This window comes from Leptinotarsa decemlineata, unplaced genomic scaffold (assembly GCF_025532065.1).
Source record: "Leptinotarsa decemlineata unplaced genomic scaffold, Ldec_3_MD MMD2_tig00026358_RagTag_RagTag, whole genome shotgun sequence".
Classification (NCBI taxonomy): Eukaryota; Metazoa; Arthropoda; class Insecta; order Coleoptera; family Chrysomelidae; genus Leptinotarsa; species Leptinotarsa decemlineata.
The window spans coordinates 8,627,808-8,644,437 of NW_027412703.1; positions in this window are offsets into that span (position 1 = coordinate 8,627,808).

A 16,630-nucleotide genomic window follows, 5' to 3' on the forward strand; every position below is an offset into this window, starting at 1 on the left:
TGATAATTTCGACTTTTATTTCGTATTTTCGACTTTTATCTCGTAATTTCGACTTTCATCTCGTAATTTCGACTTTTATCTCGAAATTTCGATGTGAAAGTCATAACGAAAGTAGGAATATGGTTCCTTGAGTGCATTATGATTCACTACGAGGTGATGTGAGGAGGTTCGTGAAATTGTTGTGTGATTAAAATTTCAATAGCAATATGTGGTTGAGAGTGGGATCAACCTCAAGCGACCTAAGGTTAGAAAAAATCATTAACTCTGAATCAATCAATGATTTCAACAATAATCATTTCGAACTGAACAAGAACAAATATTTCAGTTGAATATACAATTTTGAAGATGCTCGTGACAATGATATTTCATTAAATTTTACCACACTTTTTATTATTTCTCATCTTCACACTTGAAGAAATTTGTGATTTTGAAGATCATATCATCGTCACATGCGTCTTGATCAAAACAATAGAATTGAATAATACAAATTGATCTCTCTCTGATGTTCGTTTAGCTGCCGAATCATATTTTTTCACATGAATTCAAATTTTCCCAGGTAATTGAAGGATATTGGCACTGAAAATGAAGTAATGGAGAGGATACAAAAAACCTTTCATTTAGCATTTACTGAATCAACAAATCGACCATGTTTTTTGTGTGGAAAAAGCATGCACAATCAAAGGATACAATCTTGGTGGTCTATATAACGTAAACATAATGCACAATACTGGATGAATTTATTTCAAACTCTAATAGAAGACAATTTATTTGATGCATCATTTTCGGACAAGACTTTAGTTAAATTTTGTTTCATACAATTAGTACAAGTAAGAGATGAGTTGTTAATGAAATTTCAATTTTAATTTTTATTTCAGAGTGATCTTGATCAAGTATGTTTTGAATGAAGTATTCATAGAATACGGAAAACAAGAAATGCTTTTGCATCAGCAGGGAGACCAAGTATATTGTATGCGATGCCTTCCTTTTATGGAGTTACAGATCACCTCATCAATAATCCATAATTCGCTTTCAAACATTTTTCGTCGGAGTGTACATATCCCCAGTCTGCCTGTGATGAAGATTTCTGGAAATCATGTTCAATTTTTTTGACAAAAATAATTACACAAGGTTCCTAGATCCTTATGCCTAAATTGCTTTATACGTTAACCTGAGAAGTGAATTGATTGTGTTATTTAAATGAATTTTAGATTGATAATTATCAAAATTGTGCATTGATATTATTCAGTATCTTTTTGAAAAAGTAAATGTTTTCCGCACGTGTTGGAGAAAGTAGTAAATCAATCTGATCAGTAATATCCTTACTTCATTATCAGAACTTATCAAAAATTCAGTTCTTCACTACAACTGACGAAATTTCTAGTAGAAAGTTATTAACATTTCCAAAGAATACTCTGCACATTCATATCTTGAACGTCATGTAGAAACACAGTTTGCAATGGCAACCAAATTATACTGTCGGTATGTTCTTCGAAGAGATACAATGCTCATTTCTTAGATATTTTGGGGTATCTCTCCTTGTTTCGAAAAATCGTAAAGATCTAATGGCGCAAAAAAACTAACTGGACCAGAATGGTTACCGAAGGTTCAATAAAAAAATGAGTAGGCTTCGAATATTCAATAAAATCGGTTTCTGTCATATTTCTCCGTAAAAAACATACCACTATGAGAAGATTGGAGCACTGTCGGAGTAATTTGAGAAAAGTATCGAGTATGAAAGTCGAAATTACGAGGTAAAAGTCGAAATCATGAGATAAAATTCGAAATTACGAGATAAAAGTCGAAATTACAAGACAAAAGTCGAAATTACGAGATAAAAGTCGAAATTAAGAGATAAAAGTCGAAATTACGAGATAAAAGTCGAAATTACGAGATAAAAGTCAAAATTTCGAGAGAAAAGTCGAAATTACGGAATAAAAGTCGAAATTACGAGATAAAAGTCGAAATTTCGACTTTAAAGTCGAAATTATGGTGAATAAAATGAACAAATAATCTTTGACCCTTCTATATTTCCGTAAGATTCAAATTACGAGATGAAATTCGAAATTACGAGATAAAAGTCGAAATTACGAGATAAAAATCGAAATTATGTGATAAAAGTCGAAATTACGAGATAAAAGTCGAAATTTTGAGGCGAAAGTCGAAATTACGAAATAAAAGTCAAACTTACGAGATAAAAGTCGAAATTAGGAGATGGAAGTCGAAATTACGAGATAAAAGTCGGAATTTCGACTTTAAAGTCGAAATTATGGTGGATCGAATAAACAAATAATCTTTGGCCTTTCTATGCTTTTGGAAGATTCAAATTATGAGACAAAATTCTAAATTACGAGATAAAAGTCGAAATTACGAGATAAAAGTTGAAATTACGAGATAAAAGTCGGAATTACGAGATGAAAGTCGAAATTAAGCGATAAAAGTCGAAATTTCGAGATGAAAGTCGAAATTACGAAATGAAAGTCGAAATTAGGAGATAAAATTCGAAATTTCGACTTTAAAGTCGAAATTATGGTGGATCAAATAAACAAATAATCTTTGGCCTTCCTACGCTTCCGTAAAATTCAGACCATACTGTATTCCACTTGAAATCTGCTCATCATGGAACATTCGATAATGCAAAACAAAATGTGTCCCCTATATACGATGGTTGACGTGTTTTTTTGAATCATTGTACCAAAAGTTATTCAGGGTGGCTCGTTTCAAATGGAATGCACTGTGTAATAAAATGAAATGAAAGAGTTGAATTTCACTACGTTCATCGTAATATATGAATCCCATAAACTGTAGAATTCAAAATATAAATGCCGAATGGAAATCAGTGCATATTCACCACTGTCATTACTTTTTTGTCGAAGTTGAATTTCAGTTGCTCAAACACGCATTCGTTTCGACAGCAGTTCACAAACATTTTCATTTGTTGAATTCGGCTGACATGGAAACTTTGCGAACACTTCTGATTTCACGAATTGTCATCCTAAATGAGTTCACCATTGAAGATAATACTTTGTCATGCCATCAAATAACTGTAATTTTTTATAGAATAGACGGTTTCTATTCTTATAGAAACCTCTCACAGCTTTATTCTTCAAATTTTGATATCTTGGTGTAACTGAAATTGAAACTTTGTTTGTACATGTACATGTACTATCCTGTATATGAATGCTTTCAGCATTTTCAAACTGTGATTTCTTATTTAATGCTCCCATTCTCAATATTGAATATTGACCAGTAAACTTGATTTGTGGATATTTTAAATTCCATCCAATGTCGTAATGGAGATCCCTCATTTTTATGATGGGGTTTATATCAGCAATATAAAGTGTAAAGGAAAATTTTAGATTACCCTCTAAATGAAGAATGAATTTAGAAATATATCATCTCCGGCAATAAAAAAGCTCAATTACAATTTACGAAATAACGATAAACTTATGCAGAGTACAAAAGATATAAAATATAAATGGCAATAAAACTCTTAATGTAATAAAAGTTATCCTCTGACAGATTATCCCGTTTCGGGAAATAAAATGGATTTATTTCTGGTTTTTTCTTTATTGAAAAATATGAATATATGGAAGGATGGACTCCTGCCATTTTGAAAAACGACGGATCATTGAAATTATTACAAAATTATTCTTGAACTTTTCAGTAAACATCAATTGAGAATCATCAAAAATGGTATCATAGTTATATAGAATATATGCATAAAAATGAGTTATATATGATAATGGCATTATCAATGTTAGTAATGAATAATAGTTGAAAAAACTAAAAATACATGCTTTAATAACAACACAAATTGAAAAATTGAAAATAATTCGAAACTAATTTAAGGTTGTGCCTTAATTTAACTGATAACTTTCAATAAGTATTCATAACGATGAATATTTAGCACCCCACGCTTTTTTACAACAAAATTAGTTTTTGTGTGAATAGATTCATTCTGATTTCAGACTTATTAAAAGTCATTAGTTACATCAAGCCATACTTTCGAATTTTTTCATTTTTTTGGGTGTGTTGGTATCAAATCTTGTTTTTTAGTTTTTCGAACTAATATTCATTTTACTATTTAGGTTTGGCTTGCTATTTCGATATAAAATATATATTTATCAAATATAGTCAGTGCGCATATTTGAAGACTGGCAATTAATCAAATCATCTAAAAGAACAATTCATTCAGGCCAGTCTCAAGTCCCTACACTGTAGGTCAATGGACTGACACCTATCAGAAAACAACTACTCCCCTGGCTAATACCACGAAAGGCGTTGAATTATATCCCACTGACTGTATGTGAAAAGTTGTTTTTCCTTATGCAATTGGGCAAATTTCGGATATGCAGTTGGTTACCTCGTTCACAGGCAGATGGGGCGAAGACAAACCTGTTGTTTGTTGTCTGCTCCAGCTTAGTTCGAGGAATGATACTCTGAAAAATATCTGTTTAATATGGTTGAAATCTGTTTTTCCGTTAATCAGCTGTCGCTGACTCTCAACTCTCAGAAGTTGTGAGAGATAAGGACTAACGAGGTCTCAACTTTCAACGTGTGATTCCTAACACGGTTGCAGAATCATCCCAGCTTCAACCAGATAAATTCTCTCCAGAAAATTATCTAGTCGAGGCAGGAATCGAACCCACGGTCTTCCGATCGTGAGTCGGGCGCACTACCACCGCGGCCAATTCCACAATATGACTTTCAATTATCGGAAATTTTCGACTTTATGTTGATGATTAGACATTGCCTTGCACCGACGATTGGCCAAACACACCGAAACCGGTCTGCAAGTGTGTTCCGATAATTGAAAATTGGTTCCGGAAGTTGTATCGTCAACAACATATGCAGGAATGACTTCAGTGAAGAATACTGCAATGATACCGGTCGGATATAATCCAACGCCCTCCGTGCTATTAGCCAGGGGAGTAGTTGTTTCCTGATAGGTGTCAGTCCATTAACCAACAGTGTGGGGAGTTGAGACTGACCTGAACGAATTGTTCTTTTAGATGATTTCATAAAATATATATGCACGCACAGACAGTGTGTTTGTCTTTCTTGCTCTCATATAAAGACTATATAAGGGAATTATTCAATCTTGGCGATACTGATTAGGATAACGAGATGAACTTATGAAATTATTGTATTGTCACCGATTCTTAATAAGTGTACAAAGTTTCAAATAAATCCGTCTGTTTAAAGTAAGTCAAAATTGAAAGAAATGCATTAAGAAATCTATATAGAAGTATAAATGGTGAATAACGTTAATTTATGAACTTTTCATGTTGTTACGGACTCTCCTCTTTTGAATTCTGAATGAAACAAGATATAGAAATCGGACAAAATTCACATAGTGGGTATTTATGGATAAAAAATATCATATTATTTCATCATTTAACAATAAAATAGTAATTTTGGGGGACTTCAATTGTCCTCAGTTTTGTGAAATAAATGCAGATGATAGACGATCTTATATAATTCGTGATTTCCTAGCAGTCCTGGGTTTCAAGCAATATAACAATATATTGAATGGTCAGAATAAATTATTAGATTTAGTGATAGAAAACGTTGATTCTATTTTGAGACGGGAATATATTCCATTAGTTAAGGAGGATACCTATCACCCAGCTCTCATAGTTGATATTAATAATGTGCATAAACAAAAAACAAAATGGACATAAATCACAATCAAAGAGCTTATAACTTCAGAAAGGCAGATTTTCCAACACTGTATAACGCCATCTTGTTAACTGATTGGAGTTTCTTAGATGATATTCGTGAAATCAATTTTGCTGTCGAAAGTTTCTATGATAAACTTCATACACTGCTTGATAATCATGATGATGATGATCAAAAGGCCAAAGTACACAATAAGTACAAAAAAACTAGAAGTAATCTATTTTTTGAGGAATTTAAACGTTTGAGACTTAATTTTAAACAAAAAAGTAAAGAAGCATATCAAAATTATTTAGAAAATGCTCAAAATCAGTTGAGAGTTGAGCCAAACATTTTTTGGACATTTGTTCATCGGAAAAATAATACATCTGGAATTCCAAGTATCATAAAATATGGGAAAGAAGTTTATGATAATCCTGAAACTATAGTAAATGCGTTCAGTAATTTTTTTCAAATTGCATACCAATCTAATGAAATCAACGAAGAGATTGTGGATCTTAGTCCCAGTCACAATATATCTCTAGATGTAACTTCTGAACCAATAAGTGAACGTGAAATCTTTGAGGCAGCAAATAAATTAAAAAATAAATTTACAACTGGACCAGGTAACGTTCAAAGACTGTATAGGGGTCTTGGTGCGTCCCCTGATAACTTTATTCAACTCTATACTAAGATCTTCCATATTTCCCCATATTTGGAAAGTGGCTAAGGTGTGTCCTGTACACAAATCAGATGCCAAGAATTTGATTGATAATTATAGGCCAATATTTCTCTTGAATATTGGAGCCAAATTATTCGAGATAATTTTGTACAACCGCATCTACTTGTCAACGAGACATATAATTACTGTCTATCAACATGGATTCACGAATTCTCATTCGACAATTAGTAATCTATCGATATTCAGTCAATTTCTGTGCGAAACACTAGATAATAGGGGTCAGGTGGATGTGGTGTATACAGATTTCTCGAAAGGTTTTGACAGAATAAATCACTCACTTCTATTACACAAGCTCTCGAACGTAGGTTTTCCCAAAATGTATATAGCACTTTTGGAATCATATTTAGTCAACCGTTAACAGTTTGTTCAATACAATTGTTACAAATCGGAAGTGTATACGGCAACTAGCGGTGTACCACAGGGATCTAATTTAGTCCCACTGTTGTTCTTACTGTATATGAATGACATGTGTACATCTCTCGAATGCAAGAGGCTTATGTTCGCCAAAGATTTAAAATTATATACGTCCGTCACTTCTTTGAAAGATTGCAGTTATTTCAGATCCAGTTGAATATTTTTCATAGGTGGTGTATCAAAAATAAACTCCCAGTGAATATATCCAAATGAAAAGCAATTACATTTACTAGGAAAGGTAATAGTCTTCACTATGCGTACTCAATAGATAATGTAGAACTGCAGCGTACCAACGAGATAAAAGATCTGGGAATTTATTTTGATGCGCAGCTCACCTTTAACATACACGTTAATCGTACAGTAAATGCAGCATATCGTGCATACGGCTTTATTGTGAGAAATTGTAGAGATTTCACAAATTTGTCTGCTCTAACAAAAATGTATTTCTGTTTTGTCCGATCAAAACTAGAATATGGATCTCTAATATGGAACCCCATACATGGACAATATATTTCTATTTCTGAAATTTTTGAGCTTTAAAATTGATGGAGTATACCCACCTAGAGGCCAAAACTATGTTTCTTTATCACAAAGATTTGACTTTATATCCTTAGAAAAACGCAGGGCGCTAACTTCCTTAATATTTCTGTACAATCCGTTGAACAATAAAATTGATATCTGTGAATTATTATCTTACATCAACATATTTGTACCCCAGCAAACATCTCGAAAAAGCTGCACTTTTATGTGCAAATGGGCGCAAACTAACCTTATGCTTGAGGCACCAATCTATGTAATGTGCACGAACTATAACAAATTTTGTGAATATTGTGATATTTTTTCCTGTTCTTTAATAGAATTAAAAAATAAGTCTAGAGCGTATATCGTATGAAAACGCTGACCTCTATGTATTAATGCTAGGAGTATACTTGATATATATTGTCATCTTAAATTGCTCTGTAAATGGTTGTTATTGTTGGGCAATAAATGCTTTATCATTATTATTCCGCAATATGGCGCTACAAACTTTTTTCAAACAAAATGAAATGTTCTGAAAATAGAAAAATGGGTTATAGAGCGAATTTTCTTTCTATAAATATGCAAATGATAATTAAGTAGCCATCATAATTTGAAAAAATATCTGAAACTCATTTAGGTTCATTCCAATTAATGTTCAACAAATTTTTCATTCACTCATTGACAAATGAAGCCACCTGAGTAGTTTCATTGTGAAACTCCCTTTTCTATCAGCGGTTGTTTATCGTACAATTCAGTTGTAACAAAGAAATCTAAGGGTCTTCTACAGGTTTGGATTATGCTCAAGCCCAAATGTGTTCCCAACTGATTTGGTGATTTCGAATTGGGGTGGAAGTACCCAGATTCAATTCAATGCCACAAAAACCCAGCCAGAAAAAAAAATCTCCTAACCTAAAAAAATTATGTCAGTACTGACAATTCCATTTTCTGTTTCGATGAGTTTTTTGCCAGTATGTCTTGGCACAATCATGTCGTTGGAGTTGCAAAGGCTGCTTCTCGAAAGCTTGGAGCGTTGTTCCGAACCAGAAAACTGTACACATCACAGCAACTTTTGATGCTTTATTAAGCTCAGATCAGATCTTTTTTGGAGTACCATATATGTATGCCCTAGAGCATACTCTGAAGCTGCTGGACTCCAATCAGAAAAAATATATCCACCTGATTGGGGACGCGAACATCCCTTGCAACCTTGACAGTCTGAAACATCGAAAAAAATTGAAGATTTGTCTCTCTCAATTCAGCTATTTTCTCAATAACTATAAACCAACCTATAAACAAAAAAATGTGACATTTTGATTGGTGGAACTGCTAGAGATATGTTCAAAAGTACAAGTATCTTCTCTTCCAAACGTTCTTCGACATTTATTATAATTTAATATATTAGCTCTTCGTTACTTCCAATTTGATTCAAGGTTCAATCAATGATAATCGACCCAAATTTCTTTTTTTTTCTCCTTATGTATATCAAAGATATCAAGTATTCACGCAGAGGATCGTCGTAAGTATTTTGACTAACCTTCCTATTACTTCCATTTCAAACATGCTCATGAACGGTTTGCTGGAAGCAACTCTGTTCCATGCAAATTTGTGTGAGGTGAATGTACTCTTCAACTATTTCATTACATTTTATTTTTCTAGATTGTCACAATCCAAGCTGTCAGTGAAGCTAATTGTTTCAGCTGCAGATTACTCAACGTATAACATCACCAAATGATTAACAAAACATTTCAAAGTACTTTTGATTACATAATATATTCGTGGTCGAAGGCTAGATTCAGCTCAAGAAGGGTCTATTTCATTTAAGAAAACGATGAAAATTGTCATAGGACACTGATATACCTTGATGAAACCACCAATAATATCGCTCACCTTTTAAAGAAAATGACAGTTGGATGCGTCTCACAGAACAAATAAAAGTTTGAGCAAATACATTGAAAACATTAAAGACAACATTTGTATGTCGGATATATCAGGAGTACATGAGTCTACTTGTGGTTCTTGCATGAAACTTCATATTGGTCACACGTGTAGAATTTTTTTCTAAGAATGGAAGAGCATAGAAGTGTACCTTGAATGTGGGGACCAATTCCTAATTGCAAACCATTTTTTTCAGAGAGGCATGAGTTCAATAATGACTATGTTGTGAGTTGTATTTGGAAGACGAATGTTCAATAGTCAATATTTTGAAATGCTCGGGAATCTATAAAATCAAGAATTCTGAAAATGTACTGAATGACCAAATATAATTGAATGCTTTTCTTTTATGAAATCTCGTTTTGAGAAGTTCATACTCCTAGTCTAAGAGCTAGTGGGAGATCGACCTTCACCCATAAGATTATTCGATGGAATATATTATTCATCAAATATAATTCATAAACAAACATGCCAATGATAACTTTCCTATCGAAAAGTCTTTTCAATTGAATTAATTTCATTAATTTTTTTCATTACCTTCACTCTTTTCATAAGCAAATGAAATTCATCAAAACTGATAATTGTCAACATACAGAATATGCCTAGGTAGGCTTGCCTACTCATTTCTGTGCATGGCTACGTTGCATGCAGGTGTGAACAGTTGAGTCAATATAGGTATAGTTCAAATAAACGAAATAGTGCCCCCTACCTTCTAGCAGTTCCCCTTTAATAAAATAGAGAGCTAACTAATAACTGGTAATTCCTCTTTCATATTCTCCGTTTCAACATCACTGTCGTCATTTAAATCAATGATGAATCTATTTCCACCATTGATATGGAAGTGTCCAATCTCCATAGTCTTTTTCTACTAAAATTACGTTTTACAGTCTTCGGTAATATTAGATACTTCTTCTTTAACTAGCTCTATCACCTACTTATCAAATTTTGGAAAATTATTTTTACGCCTGATGATATGTTCCAATATTCCCCAAATCAAATCGAAGGGATTGAGAACACAAAAATAGAGGGGAAGTCTCAATATGGTGGTGCCCTTGAGCAATAATCTCAAGGGCATACAATTTTTCTAATGTTTTTGTTTGTAAAACTTCAAGTAGTTGGTTTTTGGTATACTCATTTCCAAAATACAAATTGTTATACATCAATAAACTTTGTATTTCATCTTTCCTCGAATTTTTATTCGGTACTTTGATGAGCTGTCGCGAATGACAGGCAGCTTTGTCAAAAACTATTACACTATTCGGATCCAAATTTGGGATCAATGTGTTTTCAAACCATTTCTCAAAAATATTAACTTCCATGTTCTTATAATAGTCAACATTGCAGTTCTCAAGTTTATTTTCACATAATTTCAAAGATTTCGGAACCCATCCTTTACTTCCTCCGCAAAGCACAATGATTGGTCGCGATCTTTTGTTTGCAGGCATGTGAGGCGTACACATTCTCGAACCATCAGTCCACCCTTTCGTAACTGTGTCGTGAGTGTCATACGAAGTTCCGTCCAAATAAAAAATTTGCCATTGTTCTTGTCTATATTCAGTTATTTTTCCCAAGTATTTGTTACGCAATTCCACTATTCTTCTACTTTCCATAACTGCTAGACGTTTGTTTATTATTTTAGATCTAAATCCTAGTTTTATCTATCCAATTCTGAAGAGTTTTGTCACAGCAGCCCACGTTATGGCCAGAAGTATTCAATTTCTTCCTTATGATTTCAATTTTAGGAATCTCATTGTTGCTTTTGTAACAATTGTATATTGTTATTTTTAATGATTTTATCAAATGAACATCTGAATGTTCAGGTAATCCCGCATCAAATCGCGTCTTGCGTTCATAAGGTTTGTTTTTGACTATTTTACGTACAGTTGAGAAGGGAATTTCGGTCAAATCTGATGTTGCTTGTAATAGTTTCTTTCCCTCGAAACCAAACTTGATATGTAGATTTTTATATACATTGAAACATACTCTCTGTGTTTAAAAAATTCAAATGCATCCGAGTCTTATTCACTGGTATCTCTTTTTCGCATTGTTCACCAGCGCTATTAGAATCACTACACAGAAAAAAGTCTGCGTTGTTATTACACTCGTTATTACTATCAGTAATTGTCCAAGGACGCCACATTTTAAACAAATAACAAAAATTTTAAGTAATCATAACTTCAGCGATATCAAATTTCAACACTCAAATCGCGATCAGTTCCTGAACTGAACATTGACAACATGACGGCTCTAACCATCTTCACATTCTATTGATCACCGTAACATGACTTCAAATTTGATTTTATGACTCTTCAGCCAATCAGAAAACTCGGTTAGTAAACATTATCGAATACGAACCGCCAATTCTTCACTCCACATGGATTCATTCGTAGCGGCATTATTTCTTTGTATTGGTTTTTTTGACCTTTGATTTCGCCGAAGCTTTAAGAATTACTATATAGGTTACTTTGACTATAACTACACGTATTTGTTAACCATGATGTTTCAATTAGAAATAATATTGCCAAGCTATAAAGTTTTAGAATTGAAGCTATTTGAAAGGTGCTAGAGAGAAAATGAAGCCTCCGAGGTGCGTGAAATAAAAAAGGACACAACATATCAGCTGCACGCCACCTGACAGTTGAATTTGTCCGAGTGTACATGCTCGTGTACAGTGGAAAATCATTCATTAGTGACAACACTTGCTAAATAATACTAATGGGGATGTCAAAAATGAGTGAAAAGTGTTTTTTGTGAGATAAAAATTTTTTTTGACTTTGATGAAAATTCTTCCAAAATATGCTCTTTAGACGATGATCATTTTAAACCAATTGGAATTTTTGGGGACAAAGCACCCTTAAAATTGATGACATCGCACAAATTATGGATAATGGACATAACAATTACTAAAATCTAAAGATCATTATTTAGCTTCCGATGATTCCGATGGTGAATAATGAAAAGTATAATCAATGTTTTGATTTAATTTTTCTATTCATTTTATACGCTTTGTTGATTTTTTTTATATATTATATATAATATACAGGGTGTCCCTGGACTTCCTCTTTTCCTCTCGGGAATGTATAGATGGGGTCAAAATATCACCAGTACTTCATATAACTTTTTTTTCTAAAAGTCTTCGTAACCAAGTTACGGGCCCTCGAAGTAACAAAATGAAAAATGTTTTTCTTTGATAACTTTTCAAGTGAATATTCAAAATCATCCGAATTATGGTAATTGACTAAACAAATGAATTCCGTCGATGAGCTTTCATGCAGGAGTCAGTTGTTTTGCTACAAAGTCAGGAACGGACTTCCCCCGATGGTCCACACCCCAAAACTTTGAAATGACAGATATTTTTCAATATTTTTCAACAAAATAAGGTTACTTGGGACAATTTCATGAATAAAAGTACTCGTGTGGAAAGTCGATCGGAGCAACGAGTCTTGATAAAAATGTAGTTCTACTCGACGACATCAAACCCGCTCGTCCACCATTATTTGAAATGAATAATTATCAAAGCAAAAATAATAATGATAACGTTAATTCAACAACATTTATAACAGGAATAATACAAAGTATGCTAAAATGAAGTCGTAAACAAAAAGTACAGTACCTATATGGAAGTTTAAGTCACAATTGTGATAGCAGATATTTTTTCAAAAGAAATATCAAGTTCTGTAGATTCGCGGTGTTTTTAAACTAACAAGCTATTCTACTATGAAATATCGAATTCATTCCATATTTTGTATGTACATAATACGTGTGGAATAATCACGTTTCGTGTTGATCAGTTATCTGAATCTCATGAAACTCAACATTCGAATGTTTCAAATTCTTCTTCACAGCTAAACTGTTGAGGAGTTTCACTGATAATTATAATTTTATGGGAGAAATTCTTTAACACGAATCTAAATTTAGCTGAAAAAACGCACATCGGAAAAAATATTTACTATACTAATAAAAAGCAAACGAATGAACTACAAAAACGGCTGCACATGATCAGGTGAAAAATATCCAGGGAATAATTATGTTCCATTTCTTTCACAGATGTTGACAAAAAAACCTTTTAGAAAGTTCTGATAGAAAATGAGAAACTGGAATGCGATTTTGTTTTGTTGAGTGGTGCGTTGTCATATGACTATCATTGTATTGTCAATATTCTATAGGATATTTTGTTTTTATTTGATATGGCCGAACAGTTTACATTCAATGAATATACAGATATGCATGTATTTTATGGACGAGCATTTTGTAATGCTGCAGAAGCTCGTCGTCTGTATTCCGAGCATTTTCCCAATCGAACGGTACCGTCAAGAGAAACATTCGAGCGTGTCGATCGCAGCTTGAGGGAGATAGGTATGTAATAATTGATAATTAATTTGAGCACGTTGTTTTATTTCGATATTATTGTAGGTACAGTTTTGCCAAAACGAGGTGGTGAGGGCGCTCCTAGGACTGTACGTACCGTTGTATTGGAGGAAAATATTTTGGAAGCCGTCGTTGATGATCCTTCAATGAGCATCAGAAATCTATCAGAACAGTTCCATACATTCAAGTCCACTATTCATAGAATAATTAGGGAACAAGTGCTCCACCCATTTCACATCCAGAAGGTACATGCCATGACACCTCAAGATTTTCCAGCACGACTGGAATATGCCAATTGGTTCATGGATAGGCAAAGAGAGGATATGACTTTTATTAATCGAGTTTTATTCACTGATGAAGCAGGTTTCAGTAGAGATGTAGTTATCAACTTTCATAATCTCCATATATGGGCCGAAGAAAATCCCCATGGGATATTGCAAACCAAACACCAACGGAAATTCAACGTGAATGTTTGGGCTGGTATCATAGGAAACCATCTTATAGGACCATTCGTTCTACAGGACCGATTGAATGGAGAACGTTATTTGGAGTTCATTCAGAACGATTTAAATGGACTTTTGGAATATGTTGGCGCTCCTCCTCATTTTAGTTTGATTTTCCACAATAGATGGATTGGTAGAGGTGGGCCATATTCATGGCCATCGCGGTCTCCGAATTTAAATCCATTGGATTTCTTTCTGTGGGGGCATCTAAAAAGCCTTGTTTACGCTACACCTATTCACACAAGAGATGCATTGTTGAATAGAATAACATTACATTGTGAAGCCATACGAAACGACCCTGGAATGCTATTTCAAGTACAGAGAGGGTGTCTTCGCAGACTAAGAAAATGTATAGAGAGAGAAGGTGGTCATATCGAGCAGTTTCTGTAGCGGATTTTTCATTTCTGTTTGCTCTTGAGGCTATTGAGTTTCGTTAGTTAAACGTGTTTGCAATATAAAAATTCGTTTCGTTTACTGCACTTTTCAAACAGTTTGATTAACTAATTACGAAAAATTAAATCGCAATTAAACTAAGGGAAGGAATTATACGAAAGTAATTTCACATTTACTAAATATCTTTTATGAGGTATGAATGAACAAAATTACTTCAGAAATCAATTTAGATTTTGTTGCCTAGAAAACTAAACCGTAAAAAATTCTAACAAACATCTGTTAAAATAAAGTTATAATTTAAATTAAGAGCACTAAATCAAATCGAAACATATGCCTAAACCATGTAAATACCAATAGAAATACAAAATAAAAAGTCACATTCCGGTGTGCCTTCCACCACGTTCAATGCAATCAATTGTCCTTTCTAAAACATCTTTAACTGCATTCTTTATACTACGGGGTTTCGTGCTTACAACACATTCTCGAATAACTGCCTCCAAATGGTTTTTTGTTTTGAGTAACCCCACAAGAAGAAATCTAGTGGGGTTATATCAGGAGATCTAGGCGGCCAAAAGTTTTCCATATTGCGACTGATTACTTTGCCCCTAAATATTTCCAAAAAACGCTTTTTAACCACCCTTGTAGTATGAATAGGTGCACCATCACACTGATACCACACAACATTTCTTACTTGAAGGGGCATATTATCCAAAATTTCAGATAGTTCAGTGTAGACACACGGTACCTACACAAAGTGTAGGTAGTCCGCAGAATTTAAATTATGTCTAAAAAAGTATGGTCCTATAATTTGATCGTTTATTATGCCACACCATACATTCGAATTAAACGAATATTGATCTCGACATTCGATTACGAAATGTGGGTTTTCTTTTGCCCACCACCTGCAGTTTTGCGAGCTCACAACGCCATTTGAAGAGAAGGTCGCTTCATCTGTCCATAAAATTTGATAAGGAAAATGATAATTTTCTTCTTTTTCCCCTTGAAACCAAAAAGAAAAATACAAGCGCATATCGAAGTCCCTTTCTTTTAATGTATTGATAAATTTCGGTTTATAAGGCGTACCTAAATTTATTTTTGTGTAAAATACGTCGTACACTCTTTCGGTTAACATCTGTTCTATCTGCAATATCTGGAATACTTGTTTTTTTATGTTTCTACGACATCCAAACATATTTCAAATTCCACTTCTTCAGTATGTCTAGAAGGCTGATGTGCTTTTCTAAAATTACTCTCAACCGAGCCAGTAGATTTAAACTTAGCTATTATCCTACTAACTATTGACTGATGAATATTTCTTGCAGGATATCTAGCATTGAAAATATCAGCTACTTGTCGGTGACCGGTATTCTCGCCGCATAAAACGATTCCAATTTTCTCTTGAAGATTCAGCATTTTTACCAACACACTAGACAACGAATAAACTATTTCAAATCTAAAACTGATGAACACTATTTTAAGTTATTCAACAAATGTCATATATTGACAATAAAATATTTTTGTTATTCAGTTCAGTTCAATTGTTTCCACAGTACCCTTAGTTTAATTCCGTGGTAATTTTTCGTAGTTAGTAAATCAAAGTTTAACTGTTTGAAAAGTGCAGTAAAAAATAAATTATTTACTATTCATTGATATTGTTTTTTAATTATGCTTATGTATCAAGCTATTTCGCAAAAAGTAGAAATAAAGTAAAACATTTATCTGTTTTTAAAAACTGTATCAACTTTGCATCATTTTTGGCATAATTTTTTGTGGTGTTTTAAATTTTTGCGAAATAAGTTGTATTTAGAATTGCAATTGGTAATAAAAATGCGTTGGAAAGATAAGTTCGGCATAAAGCACTAACTTTGTTGAGGTTTGGCTAAATTTGAGGAATCGGCAAATGTCAAATTTTCGAAAAACTGTAAAATAACTAAATTCGTACTAGAGAGCTAAAAATTGGTATATGGGTGAAAATCAAAGAACAATCATCTTTTCTCTTTACCGATTTTCGAAATTTCGAGCAATAACTGCTTTTCTGAACATTTTTTGGAAAAAATGTCAAATTGGACAGGAAAGAAAAATCATTTGATCGGTCATATGC